The sequence below is a fragment of the Ambystoma mexicanum genome, chromosome 4q (genome assembly GCF_040938575.1).
Source record: "Ambystoma mexicanum isolate Mex_15411 chromosome 4q, UKY_AmexF1_1, whole genome shotgun sequence".
Taxonomy (NCBI): Eukaryota; Metazoa; Chordata; class Amphibia; order Caudata; family Ambystomatidae; genus Ambystoma; species Ambystoma mexicanum.
This window is the reverse complement of record NC_090928.1, coordinates 57,664,553-57,681,704: the sequence shown is the minus strand read 5'-3', so window position 1 is coordinate 57,681,704 and position 17,152 is coordinate 57,664,553.

Sequence of the window (17,152 nt, the reverse complement as noted above, 5' to 3'; positions counted from 1 at the left end):
GCTGTTTGGAGCGCCAGAGAGCTCCTCTGGCTTGGGAATTCGATAGGGGGTGTGGTGTCTTGGCATGGGGTATCAGCGAGTTCTCAATAGGAGTCAGAGGGAGGATGGAAGACGATGACCTGGAGTGGGGTAATAGGCTTCAGAGGAGGGAGGTGATTGGCGCGCCAGTGTACCTCCGATTTTAAAGTTGGATGTGGGGTGCTGGTAGGAGAGTGGGTGAGCGGCATCAGGGTGTAATGAAGAGCGAGGGGAGGTGTCTAGTGTTGTGCTTGGGAGGGATGTAGGGGGGTTATGAATGTAGGTGCTAGAGCGCAGACCAGGTGCCGTGATGGGTGAGCGATTGGAGGGGGAGGGAAGAGGGAATGCTGGGAATCGGGACGGTTGGAAGAGGGGGATTCTTGTGGGCTGGGGTCTCCATCCAGTGTTGGGTAGGTAGGGATTGAATTACTAGTAGTGGTAGATTTGGGGCCCTGGATGTACAACCCGTGACTGGGTCTGGACACCATGGCAGTGGGAGAGGGCTAAAGGTGTTGGGTAGGGTGGAGGACTAGATGAAGAAGCAGCACCTAGAACTTAAGCAAGTAAATTACAGTACTATCTCAGGCGTCACTTGTAGTTGTAGGCCGAACGAGTGAAAGCAATCTAGTTCTGTAGCTGGGTAAGCAAAACACAGTCACCTCAGGGGTGTTTTCAGTATCAGAAGCAGAGTAATGAAGTAGGCTAAACCTGAATAATTCTTGGTGTTTGGGACTGGGAGAATAACACAGTAATATCCAAGGATCTGAGGTCAACTATCTTGGTGTGAAACAGGCTAGCAGAATGATTTCTCAGCGATTGAGATCGGCAGAATAGAACATAGCAGAATCTTGGAGCACTATTTAGATGCAAAAACAAACTTACATGAACAATTTTGTGTGTGGGGGACAGGCAGAAAACACAGTATTGTCTTGGGCGTGCTATCCAGGTGCGAGACAGGTTAGCAGAAACAATTTCTAGGTGTTAAAGACTGGCTGAGTACAAGTAATATCTAGGGGTATAAGGTGCACTATCTAGATGTGAAACAGGCTAACAGGAACAACTGATACGTGTTAGGTTGGCAGAATACAACACAGTAGTAACTAAGGCGCACTATCTAGCAGTGAAACAGGCAAACAGGAAGAATTCAAAATGTGTGAAACAGGCAGAACACAACACAGTAGAGTCTCGGGCACACTGTCTAGATGCGAGACAGGTTAGCAGAAACAATTTCTAGGTGTTCGTGCACATTACAACCCTAGATATTACTTATACTCAGCCAGTCTCTATCTAGATGTGAAACAGGCTAACATTAACAAGTGTTAGAGACTAGCAGAAATTATAGTATTATCACTTGTCACTCTGAATCGCTCAATAAAGGGGTGACGTAGGCTAACAATTAAAGTGATTGGATAATTTGTAACGTGGTACGGCTTCCCGGGTGGAGTAATTGTTCTACCCCCACCTCAGCCACACTTGCCTTACTAGTCGCTGAAGGTAGATGGGTGGCATTGGCTTCCCCTGCTGACACCTGCAGACACACTTTGGAGCTGCCTCTGTAGGAGCTACCCTTTCCTTGGGGCCCTTAGCTGCAGGGGCTGTGCAGGCAGAGGGCTGCCCTGGTAGGGTCAGTTATGACTAGCGATCCGACCTATCAGAGGAAGGGCAGGATTAGGCCTGGCACACAGTGTTAAACTGGACTATCAGGGGATGGGGCAGGCAGGGAGGCGAGAGGAGGCACGGAAAGGGGATCGAAGGTGGAAGAAAGGTCAGGAGCAACATGCAAGTATCCCGGCGGCTGGGGGGGCTCACAAGCAGTGTTTTTACAAGATTCAAGGCTCGGGAGAGTCTGAGGGGGCAACACACACCTGGGGCAGTCCTGGGTGATGAATTACCAGTCTCTATGGGAGAGTGTTACATGTCTGTTCCATTATTGTAGTCAAGGCAGACACTAGTCAACATTCTAGGTTGAGATTTAATGACGAAACTTAACATGACTATTTATTTTACCGATGAACGGATATAGTGTGTTCTACTCCAGGGATACATTATATGAATGTGGGCGAATTTATATTGCCGTTTACAGCGCAAATGACTCTGCAAGGAATGCAACTGGAACCAGAAGTGTTTCTTTATGGGGTACGCATTTTGTTGACATGGCCACATGGTTCAGTGGGAAAGCTTATGAGAATACCTGATGAATCTTTTTCAGGCCACAGATACCTATAGACGAAGACGGGGGACAGATTATTCCCGTAGAATTAAATGCAGCCATAGTGCAAGGGGAAATGGCCATGCTCGAAGGAACAGATGACTATGGCAGGTCATGGAGAACAGTGATTGCCATTGTGGAAGGGTATAGACTGACTGACGTCACAGACAAAGACATATTTAGAGATGATCCATCCGATGATGAAGTAATATTCGAGATGAGTATTACATATTGGATCAGAATAGAGCAAACTGATCCCACAGCGAATGGTAATAGTGCGGCATCGTCCAGCAGTTTATGAAGATTTGAAAAAAGTACCAAACTCTTTATGACTACAGACCCTTATGACATAGGCCTATTGAAGTGGGTGGGGAGGTCAAGATAAAGTTGAAGCCAGGAGCAATTCTATCGCGAGCAAGACAGTATCCAATGTCTTGAGAGGCAGAAGAGGGTATTTTTAAGACTATTTCAGCCCTGATGGAACAAGGTATTTTAGTGAACATAGTAACTGTGTAATACCGCAGTGTATCCAATCAAGAAATCAAAAGGAGGGTCTTGGAGATTCATGCAAGATATGAGACCGATTAACCAGATTGTAGAGGCAGAGTTTCCAGTAGTTCCAAATCCGGCGACAATATTATGCAGTATCCCAGCAGAAGCACGATATTTTACGGTTATTGACTTGAAAAATGTGTTTTTCTCAATCCCACAGCATAAGGACTCCCAAGACCTTACGTCATTTACGTTTCGCAAAACTAGACTGAAAAGCACTTGTTTGCCCCAAGGGTACTATGAGTCTCCATTGATCTTTAACAGGGTCCTCCAGATGGATTTAGGCAATATTGATTTGAAAAGCGTTCTGATACAATACGTAGATAATATTTTGGTTTGTAGAACAGAAGATGAGTGCAGCCAATACTCAATTCAGTTAATGACTATCCAAGCAGACAAGGGATACAAGGTAGACAAAGAGAAGCTGCAATATTGTCAGGAATATATGTTGTATATAGGCCAGTTCTCACATGAGGGAGAAAGGGTCACACCTGAAAGAGCTGAGGCGATCATGAAAACAGCAAAACCGCACACGGTAAAGCACATGCAACAATTTTTGGGATTATGCAACTACGTTAGAGCTTGGGTGTTTGATTATAGTTCATACACAAGACCCCTTTTGCAGGCTATGAAGAAAGCATATGTGAATAAGCAAAAAAGATAGAATGGACTGAGGAAAGGTTTGAAGAACTAAAGAAAGCAATTTTACAGCTCCAGTTTTAGAAATTCCCAATCATGATGAGTTCTTTTTTATTTTCGCTCACAAATGGGACAGTCATGACAGCAGTGCTTACACAGAGAACTAGACTGGGGTACAAACCTCTGGCATATTATAGTGGAATTCTGGATCCAGTTATGAGAGGACCGCTTCCTTGCAAACAGTTGCTGGCAGCAGCCGTGTTCGCAATAGAGAAATCTACCAGTATTGTGATGGGATGTTCCAGGACACTTTGTACAGCATGCTTGGTTTGCTATTTTAGAAAAACATAAGGCAACATTGACATCTTAGAGAGCTTCTGCATACGAGGTGGTTACATCGAATCCTGCAATCAAAATAGTCAGGTGTAAAATAGTGAACCCTGCCACATTTGTAGCTGAGCCCATCATAGAGGGCGAGGGTGAGTATGTGCATGATTGCTCCAACTCCGAAGAATTCTACGATGACATCCCGCGCGTAAAAAGGAAAATGCATTCGCAGGTCGGAGGGGGGAGATTCTCCTTATTGATGGTTCTTCGAAAATCTATCAAACCAGTGGGCAAGGCATTCTGGCTCAGCTATGGTGAGGCACGGAGCAAACTGTAAATTTGAGGTGGTAACAAGTACAAGACTACAGTCTCACATTTCAGCGCAAGCAGCAGAATTGGTGGTGCTTATTGTTGCACTCGAGAAACACAAAGGGCAGGAAGTGACGCTGTACAGTGACTCCACCTATGTGACGTCAACAGTGCATGCAGGAATAGCACGTTGGAAAAGGAGGGGCTACCTCCGAGCAGATGGCACTCCAGTGCAACACACAGCATTATTGGAAAGGCGTATTAAAGCACTACAACTCCCAGTAGCCACTGCAATAGGTAAATGCGGAGCACATACTAAAACTCTCTTGTCGGAACGAAGCTGCAGACGAAGAGGACAAAAGGGTTGCATATTCACCAGATATTTCAAGTTTTTATACTCCAGATGTAAAGGAGTAGGTAGTCACGATCATGATAGTAAATAAAGGGTTTCATCATTTATCAAGAATACAGCTGATGGAGGTTCAAGGCAGTGCACCACAGGAAGAGCAGGAATTGTGGAAATGAAGGGGGTGCTCTTTTTCCCTCCTCTGAAGCATTAAGATGACAGGACAGCACTGGAAAGCCAGTGATGCAGGTAGCACTGTTGAAGTTAGCACTTGAACAGCTGCTAACTTAGTTTGCATGTAACTAAGGAAAGCCTCGCAGCAGCTATTGTGGAGGACTGGTTCGTACCGAACCTATTAGAACATCTTGGATTTTATGTAGTAAATTGCATCTATGTTAAAAGTTTACCGCTGGGTATTCATGGCAAACGATCAGAGGAGCGATTCCTCGACTGAATGGTCCTTTTTTCAGCATTTACATATCGATTATGTTGACATGCTGCAAGTATGTAGTGGATAGATGTATATGATAGTGGTGGTGTGTCCCTTTTCCAGGTGGATCGAAGCAGGTCCTTGTACACACGCTGATGCCACTTTGTTTTAATTCCAAGAAGTCTTTCCCAGATGGGGAGTTTGTGAGGTGCTGACAATGGGTCCCATTTTGTTAATGAACTATTTTAACAGATTAGCCTATTGTGAAGTATAAAACACAAGTTTTCTTCTGCTCATCACCCGAAAGTGAACACGATATGTGAGACTCAATGGCCTCCTTAAAAAAGAAATTGCAAAATTAAAATTGACACTTGAAGAAGGGATGGCTGTATTGCCTTCCCCTTGTGTTATATGCATTAAGGAATCAGCCTGGGTCAGACCACCACCTCTCACCCCACGAGCTAGTGACAGGGAGGCAAATGAGAATGCCTTTGTCTCCTCCATCGAGGAGCAGAAGTGATGCCCAGAAGACTGCAGAAATGTTAGGAAAGGAGTTATATGCTTGTTTGACATGTATCACAGATAGTATCTCTGTCATTTCATACAAACTCAAACTCAAGGGCAGTGGGGCGTGGGTCTCAGGACACACATGAAGACCATTCAGCAACCAGAGTTCAAGAACCATTTCCTGTCCCTAAACTTTTTATTGGCGATCCACTCATAAGGAATTTCACCAGGAAGTGGCAAGAGCCACGCTTTAGTGGTCCTTACTTAGTGGAAAATATTACTCCCTCGGCAGTAAAAGTCCAAGAGAGACGCGCCTGGATCCATTTGAGCAACGTAAAGCCATACGCCGGTGAGACCAATGCACCCCTGACTATCGATTCGAAGCAAGACAAGAAGAGAAATTCAGCATGTGCAAACCGGGTCAATGACAAGGAAGAAGGACGCTAAGGTTGCGGATTAAATAAATACAAGTGTGCATTTGGACTGTGGCTCACCCCAGACTCACTTTATAGATATTATAGCAAGAGTGCAAACTCAGTTCTTTAGTCACAGGAATCTTTGAATTGGACTTTAGAAATTTGCTGACGTATAAAATATGCCAAACCTGGAGTTTGGATTCAAATGGAAACGTGAGCAGTTTCCAGACTCGTTCCTGTCACGCCCCCGCACTCACCCCCACTCCCACTTTCTCCCTCACACCCGTCTCCCCTACCTGGCGCTTCTCGCCATCATGTTTTCCACCCACATCAGCAGGGGAGGCACGGCAGGCGGGATACCACGGTGGGCAGATCCGCCTCTTTTCGCCCTTTTCCACGGTGGCGGTTGCTATGGCGCCTCCTCCACACCCGGTGATGCCAGCATACCAGGAAACGCCGGCAGCACCAATCGCTGGCCGCGTTGCGCTCTGCGTAACGCACGCTAGCGGTCACGTGATGCGTCACCTGACTCCACTCGCAGCTTCAAAAGAAGCCGGCAAATGCAGCGCGTCGCTTCACAGCTACTTCTCCGGAGGACTGCCAGGCGTTACTTACTGCATCTTGTTACTATCCTTACCTCGACCTCGGAAAGTTTTACTTGGACTTGCTTTGGATTACCCTTGGACTTTGGCGCGCTCTCTGACCCCCCGGATCATCTTGACCTCTGTTTGAACACTGGACTTGGCTCTGGATTGTCCCTCTGTTTCTGAAACCTCGAATTGCTTCAAGTTTTGCCACAGATCATGTTCTTGCTTCACCCAGGTGTTTCTGGAGTGCCAACTGCATCATCCCAGCCTGCTGTTGGTTTCCCCTGCTGTCTGTGTATGTCTCCTACCTATGCTACCATCCTTTAGGTAAGCTGGTGTCACTGTACCTTGTTTGCTCCCTCTGCCAGTTGCCTTTTGGGTGTTTCCTTGATTCCAACCCTTTGCCTTACAGCACACTCAGGGGTCCTTCCGGCGTTCCCGGTACCAGGCTGACGACGACACTCCACACCTGTGGCCTCAAGGATTGCTAGGGCAGTTATATTTTCCTGCTCGAGCGGTACTTGGGGACGGAGGTATTACATAACTGCACGACCATCAAGTCTGACCCATCGAGATAGAACAGACTGTGAAGCCGTCTGCTCGTCCAGTTATGGATACCTCAGTCCGGGACCCTGTGACTGCTTTAATGCAAGCAGTGACATCGCTTAGGGCAGACATGGCAGCTGCTACCACTGCCCTCTACACTGACATGGCCACTGCCACTACTGCGTTGCACCACCGCCTTGATGCCATGCAAAGCACACTCCACCCCTTGCCTGTAGACGCAGAATTCGGTGATGCCGCTCCACCCCAAAACCCAATCCCTGTCACACCGCCCACCTTGCCAGCCCCGCCTGTAGTGGTTCAGACCCCCTTCCCTCTGGCAGCCCCCAAGAGATACCAGGGGGACCCAAAGAAATACTGCACCTTTATAAACCAATGCAAATTGCACTTTCTGTGTCGACCCCAGGCTTTTTCTGATTCAGTCTCTAAGGCGGCCTTTCTCCTCTCCCATCTGTCAGGTGTGGCAGCCACGTGGGCAAACCCATTGTTGGTGGGCGACCATACCGCCCTGTACGATTTTGAGCTGTTAACCCAAGAAATGGCCAAAGTTTTTGACACCAGATACAAAGCACAATCCAGAGATATGGAACTCCTAGATCTCACTCAAGGCCGGTCATCTCTCATTGAGTACATCACCAAGTTCAACCAGCTCTCTGCTGAGACCTCCTGGCCAGAGAACAAAAAGGCAGTGATATACTATCGGGGCTTGTGTGGTTCCATGAAGGACGCATTGTCTGTGGTGCCCTCTCTTCCCGCAGTCTATGCAGACTTGGTTGACCTGACATTGCAGGTCGACGCTAGACGAGCAGAACGTAGGGTGGAAGCAGGGCTATCCCATACCCCATCATCAACCACATCCGACACCTCACCCGAACCCACGCAGATCGGCGGGGTACACAGCCCGATTACTCGTGCCGAACGAGAGCGCAGAAGGACAGACAGTGCTTGCTTCTACTGTGGCCTCAACAGTCATTTTGTAAAGGAGTGTCACCGTCACCCAAAGAACAAGATTCCGGGTTTTCCGAAGACTCGCCCTTGAGATCAGGGGTTGGGGCGAGTCCTATACGAAAATCCCTCTGATCCTGCTTTTGGTCCCGTCCGGCCTGTGGTGGTACAGGCATCCTTGAACCCTACTGCTGGCATCTCCCACGCAGTACGAATAGTGATCGACTCTGGAGCTACAGGCTGCTTTATTGACATAGCACTAGCCAGTTCATTGAATCTACCTTTGGTTAAAACAATACACCCCGAACCAGTTCATGCAGTGGACAGGACATCCCTTGCTTCTGGACCAATCATGCAACAGAAAACCCCATTGGAATTAGTCATACAGGAAGTCCACAGGGAGACCATATCTTTTGATCTCATATCCACACCTCAGTTCGGAGTCATCCTGGGCGTCCCTTGACTGAAAAGGCACAATCCTCTGATTAACTGGGGCACAGGTCAGGTCTCCTTCGAATCAGAGACGTGCCAATACTACTGTCTACTCGAGACACCTCGGGTTTCCAGCCCCGCAGACATCCTAGGAGTAGTCGCTTCTTTGGCCATAGAGGACAGTTCCGACACCCAGGACATGCACATGATAGGGGCAATCACGGGCAGTATTCCTCCTGAGTACCATGATTTCTGAGCTGTGTTCGACAAAGGGGCTGCGGAAGGCCTACCTCCGCATCAGTCCTACGATTGTCCCATTGATTTAGTCCCTGACGCTCCAATCCCAAAGGGCTGAATCTACTCCTTGACCCAGACGGAAGAACAAGTCCTGCAAGAGTATATACAGCAGGCTCTACGTCTAGGTCACATTCACCCGTCGACATCCCCAGCTGCGAGCCCTATCTTCTTTGTTCCGAAGAAGGAAGGGGATCTCTGCCCCTGCATTGATTACAGGCGCTTGAACGCCATCACAGTAAAAAAACGCTATCCCATACCCCTTATTACCCCGTTGTTAGACAGGCTTACTCATGCCACGATCTACACCAAATTGGATCTCCGTGGGGCGTACAATCTCATACGCATGCGTGACGGAGACGAGTGGAAGACGGCCTTCTGCTCACGACAAGGGTTATTCGAGTACACAGTTATGCCATTTGGCCTCTGCAATGCTCCTGCTACGTTTCAGCGCTTCATGGATGACATATTCAGCGACATCCTGAACGCTTACGTCGTAGTGTACTTAGATGACATACTGGTTTTCTCTTCCTCCCTCGATGAACACATCACACATGTTAAGGAAGTGCTGGGACGGCTTCAAGCCAACGCACTATTCGCTAAACCCGAAAAGTGTCTTTTTCATACCAGTCAGGTCGAGTTCTTGGGGTTCCATATCTCTCCCGGGGGTCTATCTATGAACCAGTCCAAAGTCGGGGTGATCAGCGAATGGCCAATCCCGACCAATCTCAAGCAGTTAGTCATTTCTGGGATTCGCTAACTTTTACTGACGGTTCATTGCTGGGTTCTCCTCTATTGTGGCACCTCTAACTGCTCTCACTAGGCCTTCCATCCCCTATGTCTGGTCCATGGCACAACAAGACGCTTTTGACTCTCTGAGAACCATGTTCACCACTGCTCCGGTGTTGCAACACCCTGACCCTGAGCTCCCGTTTGTTCTCGAGGCAGACGCCTCTTCCTACGCACTGGGTGCTGTATTGTCCCAACCCTGTCCTACCACTGGCCGCCGTTTGCATCCGGTAGTGTTTCACTCACGTAAATTCACGACAACCGAATTGCACTACACGGTTACGGAAAAAGAGCTACTGGCCATTAAGGACGCTCTACAAACCTGGAGGCACCACCTCTTGGGTACAAAACACCAGACTGTGGTGTTCTCCGATCATAAGAACCTCCAGGACCTTGCCTCCCTGAAATGGACAAACAGCCGACAGATACGTTGGCACCTCTTTGCCGTGTTCGATTTCGTGGTCAAACACAGACCCGGTGTCGGGCATGGGAAAGCAGATGCCCTGTCTCGTTCTCCTGGGGGGGAGATTTTCCCATCATTCCCTGAGACCTTGTTGGGTAAGACTCATGTAGTTTGTGTCTGCACACCGTCGCCTTCCTTACAGTCCACCATACGGCAGTGGGTCTCCCAATATCCACAATCACTAACAGAATGGGATCCGGTTATGCAGGATGGGCTGCCTTTCGTACACGGGAAGCTCTTCCTTCCCACAAGTGAAACCAGGTATCTAGCGTTGGACTGGTCTCATGATGCTGCCATTAACGGTCACCCCGGGCAACATCGCACTCTAGACCTCCTCAAACGCTGGTGTTGGTGGCCGACTATGAAACGCGATGTGCAGAACTATGTCAATACCTGTTCGGTTTATGCCAAGGGCAAGTCACACAGGGGCCGGCCCTTGGGTCTTCTTCTCCCTCTCCCCGTTCCTCCACGGCCTTGGCACACGGTCTCAACGGACCTGATCACCGATCTGCCGCGTACACAGGCTTCGATGCCATTTGGGTCGTCGTCGACTCCTATACCAAACTGGCACGTTTCATACCGCGCAAGGGGGTACCCTCAGCCCCAGTCTTGGCTAAGCATTTCTTTAGGTCTGTGTTCTGTCTTTTTGGCTTGCCCCATGTGTTAGTTTCCGATCGTGGCACGCAGTTTACCTCCCGATTCTGGCGGGCCCTCACCTCTCTACTGGGGATCGACGCTCACTACTCCTCTGCTTATCATCCAGAGAGTGATAGGCAGACCGAGAGGTTCAACCAGACATTGGAGTAGTATCTGCGCTGTCTGACATTACAGTACCAGGACACATGGCTCAACCTGTGGCATCTGGCCGAGTTCGCCTACAACAATACACTGCACTCTGCTACTGGGTTCTCACCTTTCTTCGCTCTCTATGGCCAATATCCCCGTACTCTCCCCATTCCGGACTTCTCTTCTGATACCCCCGCCGCTTCGGCCTGTGCTCGGGATCTGGTTTCGGTCCGTGCCCAAACATTGGTCCACCTGCACGAAGCCCAGGCCTCCATGAAAAACGCTGCTGACAGGAGGGCGGATGCCCCTGCTTACAGGGTGGGGGACCGGGTTTGGCTCTCTACCCGCCATTTGCACATCCCTGGCTGTCGCAAACTGCGTCCTCGTTTTGTGGGTCCGTATGGGCTGGTCAAGGTCCTGAACCCGCTGGCGGATCCACCCGGTGTTTCACGTCTCCCTGCTTAAGCCATGCCTTGGCCCTACCCGGTTGGCTGCCCCTCCTGCCCCGGTCTCCGTCTCGTCCCCTGATGCGTTTGAGGTGCGGGCTATTCTGGGTTCCCGTATGTACAGGATGGGTTGCAGTATCTGGTGGACTGGCTGGGTTACGGTCCTGAGGACCACTCTTGGGTTGCTTTCCTGGATGTTCATGCTCCTTGTTTGGTTGCCCGGTTTCACCGCGAGCACCCGGTCGTGGGCCTTTAGGGGGGGGGCTCTGTCATGCCCCCACACTCACCCCCACTCCCACTTTCTCCCTCACACCCATCTCCCCTACCTGGCGCTTCTCGCCATCATGTTTTCCACCCACATCAGCTGGGGAGGCACGGCAGGCGGGATACCACGGTGGGCAGACCCGCCTCTTTTCGCCCTTTTCCACGGTGGCGGTTGCCATGGCGCCTCCTCCACACCAGGCGATGCCAGCATACCAGGAAGCACCGGCAGCACCAATCGCTGGCCGCGTTGCGCTCCGCGTAACACGCGCAAGCGGTCCCATGATGCGTCACGTGACTCCGCTTGCAGCTTCAAAAGAAGCCAGCAAATGCAGCGCGTCGCTTCACAGCTACTTCTCCGGAGGACTGCCAGGCGTTACTTACTGCATCTTGTTACTATCCTTACCTCGACCTCGGAACGTTTTACTTGGACTTGCTTTGGATTAACCTTGGACTTTGGCGCGCTCTCTGACTCCCCAGATCATCTTGACCTCGGTTTGAACACTGGACTTGGCTCTGGATTGTTCCTCTGTTTCTGAAACCTCGGATTGCTTCAGGTTTTGCCACAGACCAAGTTCTTGCTTCACCCAGGTGTTTCCGCAGTGCCAACTGCATCATCCCAGCCTGCTGTTGGTTTCCCCTGCTGACTGTGTAGGTCTCCTACCTATGCTACTATCCTTTAGGTAAGCTGGTGTCAGTGTACCTTGTTTGCTCCCTCAGCCAGTTGCCTTTTGGGCATTTCCTTGATTCCAACCCTTTGCCTTACAGCACTCAGGGGTCCTTCCGGCCTTCCCGCTACCAGGCTGACGATGACACTCCACACCTGTGGCCTCAAGGATTGCTAGGGCAGTTATTTTTTCCTGCTCGAGCGGTACTTGGGGACAGAGGTATTACATAACTGCACGACCATCAAGTCTGATCCATCGAGATAGAACAGTTCCTCACTGAGTTTCTGTTTGGTTAATCCAATGGTCCAGACAGATGCCGATGCCCATAGGCTACTTCTCGCTGTTTTTGTTTTCATTATTCAAGCTTATCCTGCTCTTGTTGGGCACAGTGTTGACACATGCACTTTTCTGCATGATCCTAAAAAAGACCCTGCAATAAGGAGGCTGCTTATGGCGATAGTTGAACAGATCCTGCAGTTACCTGATTATTTAGCAGGGTTGCCTGATTAAAAAGATGTTTCCTTCCTTAAATCAGTATGCAGGCACAATGAGGAATGTCGAGAATGGTACAGTTTTGGAAAGTGAGCAAATTCAACGACGTGTGGAAAATCGTAAATGTGGGTATAAATGTATTGGTGCATTATATATGCATGCTCAGCATTCATCATTGTTTTCCTGATTTTGTTGATCCATACTGTTTATTTCATTGGTCCAAGCAACGTATAAGTCCCTTTGATTCATTCCAACTCCAGTGACTCTCACAGAATTATCTATTACTGAAAGACGAAGACCATTTGTGATTTTCCCCACACCAGGAGCTAGTGTGAGGGTGCCTATTTCTATGACAAGTGCACCCATGTTCTCCCCCTGTAGGAAGGACCATTACTGACATACTTCTTGAGTATTATGCAAGCACTCACTTTGCAAGAGGGAGACAAGAGAAGCATAAGGGGAGATGATCATAAATTAAATAATTATCTAGACAGCACAGCGCACTTGCACAATAACATGTGGTATCAGCACATGAAAAAGGTGGGATAGAGACGAGAGTTGCTATGTTTGTGCTCTGATACTTTATGCCATGGGTAATTCTAAGATATTTATAGCTATAGACGTAGAAGTCCAGAAAGCTCATTGTCCAACACACCTTGCACTCTGCTAGACGAGAGGTCAGTTCCAGGGTCGAACAGCATCCTTGGTATGGGTGACTGAGAAGACAGCTCCAAGAGAAGATGATTATGTACAAGATTTAAAGACAAGAGAGACGCCAGCAAAAAAGAATCAAGTGATAAGATATGAACAGCCTGGAATAAATGGAGCAGGAGTCAAATGGGAAGAAAATAAAATGTTCAATTGTCAAAGAAAGAACCACAAAGAAATACAAAGATGCAAGGAGAGAGGTCAGCTGCAAATCAAAGGAACACTGCTGATCCCAGAAGGATGGGCTGAAGGCCTGATGATATGTAGAGCATCAGCACTAATGGGATACTATGAACCAGTCAGATACTGCAGAAAATGAATGCAAGCATCATTGGCCAAAAATTGTGAAATTGCTGACATGAATCCATGATAAAGGAGGATCATTGCAGATAGTACCTCTGGCACATGCACAACTGTGCTTCAGAAGCAATGGCACAAGAAAGGTTCGAATGAATCAGCAGTGCGGATGAATTTTCAATGTACCAGGCATGAAGGATGGAATAGTAGTGATAATCGATCACTACTGGGCCTGTGGATCCAGAGCATATATGAAGTTGCCCAAGGATTGGGGAGGGCTGTGTTCCATAGTTCTCATTCATGTTCCAGCATTGGTGATTCCGAAGAGTGACCTGAGCAGTGAAGAACTCTTAAAAGCAGATGCTTACCTGAGGAACAGGAGATCAGTTGGAGTTCTCAATCGAAAAAAGGAGAACTACTTTTCAGCTAAATCCTCAGAAACATTTGATTCGATTCCGTATGAACACAGGTTGTTCAATCAAACTGCAGTATTCACAGCTATCTTCATTCCAGTGATCCAGACGACGGCAAATGTGAAGTGGTTGCAAATCATTCACTCGGAGCTCCTGCAGACGATCAACACTACCATAAAGGGATTCAACGATATCAAGGAAGAATTGAGAGCTATAAGATTGATGACCCTGCAGAAAAGATGTGTCCTGGACAGGATTACAGCAATAGAAGGAGGGGTTTGTGTCAAAACCTGAGAATTATGTTGCACACACATGACAAGAATGGGACCTTGACAGAGGCCATAACAATGCTAACGAACTTGCACATCAAGATGGAAGATGAGAGAAGATTTTGCATATCACAGCTGGTTTGCATCAATCTTCTCATGGGTTCCTCAATGGATGGCGAATACCTTCATGTTTCTCGGAGCACTATTGGTGACGATCATGTTTGGATTCTGTGTGATCGGAATAATCACTTATGCAAGTCGACGGCAAAGAAAGCTGTAGGAATGACGATCATGATCGATATAGAGTCTAAGTTTGGACTCAAGGAGCTGACAGAGGAAGAAATCAGAACATTTGTAGAAGCGAGTATTCTAGCACCTGAGGGAACAAAGTTCCTGTATCCAAGCAACCTCAAGACGTATGTGGGAAGATGGATCTACTGCAGCCCGAATGGACAATATAGACACATGACCTGGGGTGTTGATAAACATGTAAAATCAGCAGGATCTCTGAAAGGAGTAGTGAAGGTATGGACTCCAAAAAAGCACTTTTTTGGAGAGGATGTCTAGAAGTGGATGCAGGTGAAAGAGTGGTTGATTAATCAACCAGATGGGGAGTGTAGAGGAGGAGCCAAATGCCTCTACTGGAAAGAAATCCTGCCCCTATTTTGCCTATTTGTTGGAAGCCAGAAATTGCGACATACACAACACCAGTAATTTTACTGATCCCAAGAAGAATCCTCAAAACCAGATATCCATTGAGAAAGCCCTGCATGATGTTCCGGCTTAGAGATGATACTCTCTTAAAGGAGGTTCTTGAAATGTGAAGCGATGAATGCAAGAGGATGGTGACGTCACATGAAGAGGATGCACCAAGAAGAGCTGCCAAGAAAGATGGCGAATAGACCTTATAGAAACTGATGAAGTGAAGAGTCGAGTAACATTTCATGTGCAGAATAAAGATTGCACATGCGAAGGGCACTGAAGAAAATGCAAACCGTTTTATAACTGTAAAGATGCTGTAACGCAAGTTGACTATGTAATCATGAAGGCTGGCGATACGTAGTAAATAGACTGCAGGCGGTGCCACCAATATATGTGTATAGAATTCGATTGTTCCACGTCGTATTATAGCAAACCAGGACCCCATGAGCAAAAGGGCTGAAAGTGTGACGCAGCAGAGAAAGACAGCTGAAGATGGAGGAATAATCAAGGCGGCTTGTCTGGTCCAGTGTCAAGGGTTGAGGCAGCCAAGAAACTGGTTATCTATTTTAGAAGATACAATGAACGGGAGAAGCAAGGCCAGCTCCTGTTCAGGTGCAATGGAAAAAGACTATGAGTGCCAAGTGTAATGTATTAAATACGAAAAATGAGCTAAAACAGGGTCTCCTGTCACATGGGGAAGATGGAAATAGACTTTGGGCAAGCTACATCGACACTGAATATCAGAATGTGGTCGCAATTCTTTCTATTCTCAGCGGCAGTAAAAAATACTCTGCAAAGACATTTCGAATGGCAGACATCAGGAGTGATGATGGATAATGGGCTAATTGGGTGGGAAGGCATGGTCAAGTCTACCCACAAGCACCTGGAGTACCAGCTTGCGTGCTGCTAGCGAGTGGAATATTCCAGAAGGGTACAAGCGTGCCAACCAATCTGAGGGCCACATAGCAAAGAGCCCTATAGTTTAAAAGCCAATGAAAAATTGTGTATTTGATGACAATGAAGATTACTTGCACTAGGGGTGGGCATAAGTTGTCCAACTTACTATAGAGACCAAGGTAAAGAAAACACCAATAGGAGTATTGCTCAGAAGAAAGGATATCAGTCGTAGACTCGAACTTGGTAATATCGTCAACAGAAGATTTGCAACTCTCAACGGGATACAGCCACCAGATGATGTGCAAGTCTCAAGAGATAATCACCTAAGACAAAGGTACAATTCAGATATCAGAACAGACCCCTTAAGACCCTAAATATATCAGGAAAGACTGCACTGTACAAGGACACAAATTCACAGTAGCGAAGCTTGGAAATTCATAGGAGAATAATAAAACATGAAGGGAAAGCAGGCTTACCAATAGTGGAAGTAGAGCGGTGGAGCAATTCTGGTCTTGAATGTACCACTAAACACCCGACGAAACGTGGACGCAGAACTAAGGTGGCGAGTCTGTAGTCCACTGGAACCACCGGACCCGACGGCACACGGACGCCTTTCCTGAGGTGGTAAGTCTCAAGTCCACAACAGAACCACCGGACCCGACGGCACACGGACGCCTTTCCTGAGGTGGTAAGTCTCAAGTCCACAACAGAACCACTGGACCCGACGGCACGAGGACGCCTTACGTAAGTTGTAACCTAGACCAGAAATTGCCTGGAGAATGTTGTTATTCCGCGTTCTTCCATTGGGCTGCACAGTTTCCAGCAAGTAATCCCAAGTTGTTCCGTGGATGTCAAAACGCACTGATTCCTTTAGTAGTTGAACCCGAAGACACAACTGCAGGTTCCGTGATGAAATGCTGGGACGTCGGTTCTTCTCACCGTGTTAAAACCTGTAAACAGGTGAGCAGAGTCCCAAATGCCAGAACAGGAAACGGGCGAAAGAGCAGGCAAGGATAGCAGTAAGCGGACAAAGCCAGACAAGGAGACAGAGAAATAACAATCCAGGGACGTAGCCAAATAGGTCGAGATACCAGAACCAGGAAACCAAAACAAAGGGCAAGGCAAGAGCAATCCGTTAGGCAGGCAGAGGTCGAGAAGCATGATAACGCACAAGACAAGGTAGGCAAGTAGCAATGCACAACTTCAATCAGAAGCACCGAGCTGATTCAGCGAGCGGTTTAAGAAGCCAAAGTCACGTGATCTGCGGATACTATGCACGTGACCAGTACGTCGTCCAAAACGACCCAGTCTCCAGGGCAACTGCCAACGCTCTGCGAGACGAGTCCTAGCCATCAGAAAAACTCGATTTGCAAAAGGCATCATGCG